This window comes from Nematostella vectensis, chromosome 5, assembly GCF_932526225.1.
Source record: "Nematostella vectensis chromosome 5, jaNemVect1.1, whole genome shotgun sequence".
Lineage (NCBI taxonomy): Eukaryota > Metazoa > Cnidaria > Anthozoa > Actiniaria > Edwardsiidae > Nematostella > Nematostella vectensis.
The window spans coordinates 7,660,669-7,667,086 of record NC_064038.1 but is presented as its reverse complement, the minus strand read 5'-3'; the positions used below and the strand labels follow the sequence as shown (position 1 = coordinate 7,667,086).

The 6,418-nt window shown below is 37.9% G+C and overlaps 1 long non-coding RNA gene across 1 annotated transcript; it reads left to right on the top strand.

Annotated features, from left to right (window-relative positions):
• The first annotated feature begins 4,542 nt into the window (after positions 1-4,542).
• On the top strand, positions 4,543-5,353 carry LOC125563063. The gene is made up of 2 exons (XR_007308089.1): positions 4,543-4,609; positions 5,103-5,353. It is a non-coding gene; the product is annotated as an uncharacterized LOC125563063 (long non-coding RNA).
• The last annotated feature ends 1,065 nt before the right edge of the window (positions 5,354-6,418 follow it).

Genomic DNA, 6,418 nt, shown 5'->3' with positions numbered 1-6,418 from the left:
CCCATCGACTGTTTTACAGAGGGTACAATTGTTTGGATGGAATCTGCCAAATCATGAGTAACCTCTGTTTTTAAATAGTTATTTCAAGATTTCTTCACCTATTTGTCTTCCAATAATTGAGAACAATAACAAATGTGTGGCTGACAAGGGCATTTTACAACTTTATCATTATCTCATCAGTTACCAGAAAATTCCTTGGTTTAAACATGGCTTTTAGTTTTTGTAACTAAATGAAAATTTGAATAGTCTTTTGGGAGATCCGAGATTGAACGAACAAAATAGTTTGATAATGACGGAGTTTGGAAAAACTTTGTGAAAGCAGCTGCAGGTTGGTTTTTAGACGACAAAACCATGTTTACGTAGCTACATAATTCAAGAACGATCTCCTTTTTTCGTGACTTCGGAAAAATCTGTCTTAATATATCATTTTCGTTTATATGTTGTCTTATTTCTTGCGATGCAAGATGTCACAGAGCGATATATATCTTGTTCAGTTCAGGATATTCTTCTCTTAAAAACAGCTGTAGCAGTTTTTTTCTTGTAAAAGCAGCTGTAGGTTGGTTAGAAGCGACACACGACAAAAACCATGTTTTTCTAGCAGCATAATGCAATAAGGATCTTCTTTTTTTGTGACTTCGGAAAAATCTTTCTCATTTTTTCTCAAATCAAATACCAGACAATTCCTTGACTTGAACATGACTATTGCGGTCTTTAAAGATCTCTTTTCAATCTTTTCTTTAGATCTTGCTCCAGGTATAAGAACTATTTGAAAATTTGGGCAAAGTTTTTGTAACTAAATGAAAGTTCCGATAGTTGTGGGAGATCCGGGATTGAACGAAAATGGTTTGATAATGACGTAGTTTGAATAAACTTTGTAAAAGCAGTTGTAGCGAGGTTTTAGAAGCGACAAAAGACAAAACCATATTTATCTATCAGCATAATTCAAAAAGGATCTCCTTTATTTCGTGACTTCGGAAAAATATCATTTAATTATCATTTTCTTTTGTATTGTTTTATTTCTTGCGATGCAAGATGCCACTGAGAATGGCTATCTTCTTCTAAGAATTTAGAATTTGTAAATGAGATTTCGTTATATATTTTCGGTTTTGAGTACTACATCGAATTCTTAGCGGTCGGAGGTACGTACCCAAAACTGTCGGATATTTTTTATTCCTTTCTTTTTTATTCCTTTCTCCAGGGATAAGAGCTATTTGAAAATTTGCGCAAAGTTTTTGTAATTAAATGAAAATTCGAAAGTATTGTGGGAGATCCGGGATTGAACGAAAATGGTTTGATAATGACGTAGTTTAAATAAACTTTGTAAAAGCATCTTTAGCGAGGTTTTTGAAGCGAAAAAAGACAAAACCATATTTATCTATCAGCATAATTCAAGAAGGACTTCCTTTTTCTCGCGAGACGTGGATAATTTCTTTTAATTAACCTTTTTTACATTGTTTTATTTCTTGCAATGCAAGACTGTCACAAAGCGGTGTCTATCTTCTTGTTAGTAGTCAGAATTTGTATGAAGTTTCGTTATAAAATTTTGGTTTTGAGTATTATAACCAATTTGTTGCGATTGGCAGTACGGTCCCAAAACTGCAGGATATTCTTTTTTTCCTTTTCACTTTTCAGATTCCGCTAGATTCAATCTTCTTGAAAATCAAATTATTTTCCATTCATTCAAGTTAAATGGAAGCAATATTTTTATATCAAAATAAAAATGTCTGAATCTGCCCGATGATTTTTTTCCTAAATTCAGAGTAACACCTAACGACACTTCAATCTTGAAGAACACGATTTGTTGGCTTAAAACTGACCTGTCAAAATTCGCGATAGATGAATCTTTATTTTACCCCAAAATTGTCCTCGCAATCTTTGAAAACAATAAATGCACTCTTGCCTACAAAGATCCATCCCCGAATTTACGCCCCCTGCTATGCTAAGTCCAAACCCTAAGGTAACTGTGAGAGAGACAAGAGGACCAGTGTTGCACAAGAATAAATTCAAAGATAGTTAATTCGAGCGCAAGCCGCGCATCTTCTAAAAAAAATCAATCTGAACAAGTATATATGTATTAATAAAATCTAAAAAAATTACAAAAATTACCAAAATGAGTCTTCTATAGGGAACTTGGTATAAAATCTAGTAAGTTCGAGTAGGAAATCAAATGTAAAAACTAACGAAATACAATTTTTGAAATCTCAGTAACAAATAAAAACATTTAAACACCATCATTATATTTTAGCTAAAATCACCAATGGCTACATCGAAGATTATACTGTCAATCATTCTGCTGCTATGGCGATACGTCAATGCAGATGTTTGCGATGGCTTTTTCAAGATGCCGAAATCCATGCTGAAGGGTCACGTGATTGAGACAATAACAGCAAACGAGAAAGACTGTCGAGCGATATGCAGGCGCAACAGCGCTTGTAACTCAATCAACTACATCCGTAAAGCGTAAGTTATACTGATAAACAGAGAGACGGACGAACGGACAAATATGGTGAAATGTTTTTGCGCCAATTGATCTGAATTCTAACCTTTTTTCAGGTCGCAATGTGAGTTGAATAGCGATACCCATTTTGCGTTCCCTGAACATTTCATTCCTGGAGCAGCGCCTGACGCGTACTACGCTATTGTGAAACCAGTGACCAAGTGCAGTAACATGTTCTGTAGCAGTGGTATGACGTGCAAGATGCGAGAAGGCGGAAAGACATACAAGTGTGAAGGTAAATACGACATGTTATTAGTGAAATGGTGTCTTCATTTTATTTCCCAGCCAATTCAGCGTCGAAAAATTTTTTGATACATGAAAAGCTGGTAATTAAATCTACTTCACACCCAAACTGATAATAAGAATAAGCAAGTCAAAACGCCGAAGAAAGTAGCTACTATTTAGTTGACATACGTAACCCAGGAAAAGTTGAAGAATTAACTAAGCATCTTCATTTCAATTTCCCTAGTGGAAAAAGGTCGTATGGTGGAGAACACGGGTGGGGGAAAATGCCAAGAAAGGGATAAAACAAGGCAACTGCCAAGTCTTCATTTTTTATAGATTTGTTTTTATTTTCGTTCCCTTGTTTCGAGCACCTTTTTTTTAATTGTCTGCCCTCTTGTTATTTGTTAATGTCAATCCTTTACGATTATCACTTACCCTCTTGTTATTTGTTAATGTCAATCCTTTATGATTATCACTTACCCTCTTGTTATTTGTTAATGTCAATCCTTTATGATTATCACTTACCCTCTTGTTATTTGTTAATGTCAATCCTTTATGATTATCACTTTGTTCGTAGATATGAATGAGTGTGAGACCTCAGACCCTTGCAATACGAACGCCACGTGCACAAACACCGTGGGCTCTAATGACTAATAATTGACTAATAATTTAGAACGGTTGGTCTGTATAACATGTGAAAGTACGGATTTTATTACATATTTTTTTTCTTCTGTAAGTTGAGATTTCCGTCGGCCCACCGGAAGTAAACTTGTGCGATTGCCGCTTTAACTAGCAACAGGTCGGTAGCCAGGATTTTGAGCGGGGTGGTTCGTTTTTCCATTTCAGCGGACCAAATTTCCGCTTTACCATTCCCCTCGCCTTATTACATTAGGCAATCAATACTTTAAATATATTCGTTGCCAGCTGCACTTTATCATTTTTCATAATAATCATCTACTACAGATTTATCATGTTTGATTATCCTTATCCGGCACAGACAATGCTTCTCTACTAAGTGTACCTAGATCTTAGCAAATGAAAAAGAAAAATGATTCGTCTCGTGTTTAAGGACCGAGAATTAAAGAAGGGTGTCTAGTTCCAAACGACGAGGGTAGAGGCGTGCAAAAAAAACAACTTCTGTGTACTCATCTATTTGAGTATCATAGTGGACGTGAGGCAGAGCGAGGGACGCCTGGCGAGATTTTGCTCTTGCACTTGCACTTCTCTCGCATTCACAGGACGTCACGGGTATTGTGTAGGCGATCTGCAAAAAGACTTTGATATTGGCAACAAGACGCCATCACACAGCTTTATAGCTTGAGCAGGGGTGGCTTTTTTTCGGGGGACAAAAAGGCTCTTTCATTGCTTTATCTCCATTTCAACTAGGCAGGGCCGTAGTAGGGAGTGGGGCACTGGGGTCATGCCCCCCCCCCAATATTGTCTTAATAATTCTGCATTGTGCCCTTCCTCTCTTCCCCCTTCCAATCATACGTGGCCTGCTACGGCTCTGGAGACGGGAAGTGGTGAGGAACATTGCTGATATTATTCTTTTTCTATTTTAAAGTATGTATGGGTGCTCTGGGGGTCGAAAATGGCACAATTACTGGAGGACAAATGACAGCCTCTTCTATTTTGAGCAGCCTCGCAATTCCATCTCTTGCAAGACTGAATAACAAACATATCTTTGCTGTTACCCATGGTTGTTGGGTGCCAAAGGTCACTGACAATAACCAATGGTTACAGATCGGTATTGCACGGATTGTTGGAGTTTCTCGAGTGGCGACACAAGGAAATGATGGCCTTGAATGGTGGGTGACCAGTTACATGATTGGTTACAGTCTGGACGGCTCTGTCTGGTTCGTTTATAAGGAAAATGGTGCTGTCAAGGTATGTATTGCCTGGGGCGGGTATAATATAAGTGGGATGGGCGACCATGTAACTATTGGTGACAGTAGTATACGATCCGTCTGTCCAGTGTATAAGGGGCGCTGACATTGGTTCGGCCATGTACTTAAGAAAGTGCAATGCCGTAGCAGGCTTGGAAATATTGGAGGAGCACAATACAGAAACATCTTGAAAATACATGGAGCACAGCCACTCCCCTACTAGTAATTGTCTTTTAATTTTTGATAATATTGAATGGACCTAAAGTGGGATGCATCCATGATATTATAAACGGAGTGGATCCAGACGTAGTTTGTTATTTCACACTAAACAAACAGACAAGGGTTTTCATAGAAAATCGAAGCGATTGAGCCTTGTAATTTGTAAGGATTCTGACCTGGATTTGTATACTTACAGAAAGAAGCCCCTATTTTAATGAGTTATCGCCCTGGTGTAATAAATAAGGTTTTGCACTAAATGCCTTCTGTTCTCACAGGAATTCCCTGGCAACACTGATCATTCAAGCATTGTTTACAACCGACTGTCCCCTCCACTAGCAACAAGGCTCATCAGGTTTTTTCCGAAAGGATGGAATGTCAATATCTCACTCCGAGTTGAGATTTACGGCTGCTAGAAAAATAATGCATGCACTTTCGTAGCGCTTGTTGAGGTTCGTCACGTAACAACCTTCTATAAACACCAAGAAAAGATATCCACAAAGCTACGGGAAATTAAAAAAAAAAAACAGTGCAAACAATGCCTATTTTCAGATGCACCACACACGGAAGACACAATGGGTACACACTACAAAGACATTATTAGAAAAATGGGGTGGGGGGGGGGGGGGGGGAGGGCAAGCGACGCCCCTACTGGTCTTTTCCTTATGATTTTAGAAAAAAAGTTGAGGTGGAGGCACTGTTTCCTTAATACTAATTGTATAATACGGCAATCACTTCAATTTGTTCAAGTCAGCTTGTTCGGCTTCTGTTGTTGTTTCACCATTCTTTCAAATTAAGTTTTTAGATACTGTATATTGTTAATTAAAATGTGAAATGAAATGTGTTCGCGTCCGCTTAATAGAGGTTTTCCCCTGATTGAGGGACTTTGGATGGTGTCCGCTAATTAAAGGGTGTCCGCTTAGAGATAGGGGTCCGTTACATAGACATTCAACTGTTTATCGTAAAATGTTGACAGAACATAGGGCGTCTACAAAATCAGTGATGGGGAATCAGCGGTATTCACCATTTGAGTCGAGGTACTAGTAAATGTCTTTATGAAGTATCTAATTGATGAGCAGAAGAGAACCTTCCATATGCACATGCATTATACTTTCTTTTGGATAAAAATATCCTCTGGAACAATTGGTATAGGAACTAATAAATAAAAAAGGGGATAAAATTCCAAAGATTTCTTAATGTGCAAGTAGCATTTGCTGGTGGAAAAATAATTCAATAGTTCTATGCAAGCCTGTACTTGGGAGGGTGCGAAAATCTTTTTCCGCGGTTTGGGGGGGGGGGGGGGGGGGGGCTTGGGAGGGTGTGTGTTTTCTGACCCATCCCCCCAAAAAACAAAGGGATTTGTTATGCCATTGCAGTAGTGCTTTGTAATGAGAATTAGATAATGACATCGCTACCAAGTATTTATTGTTGAATAGAAATATAATTGAAAACAAATTGCTAATTTTTTTAATATAAATGTATTTGGAGCAACGCCCATGAATCGAAGATGAAAAGGTGCCAAATTAAATATTTGAATTGAATTGAAATTGCAGTATCTCCACGGGACGTTTAATTATGGGATTTGGTTACAAAA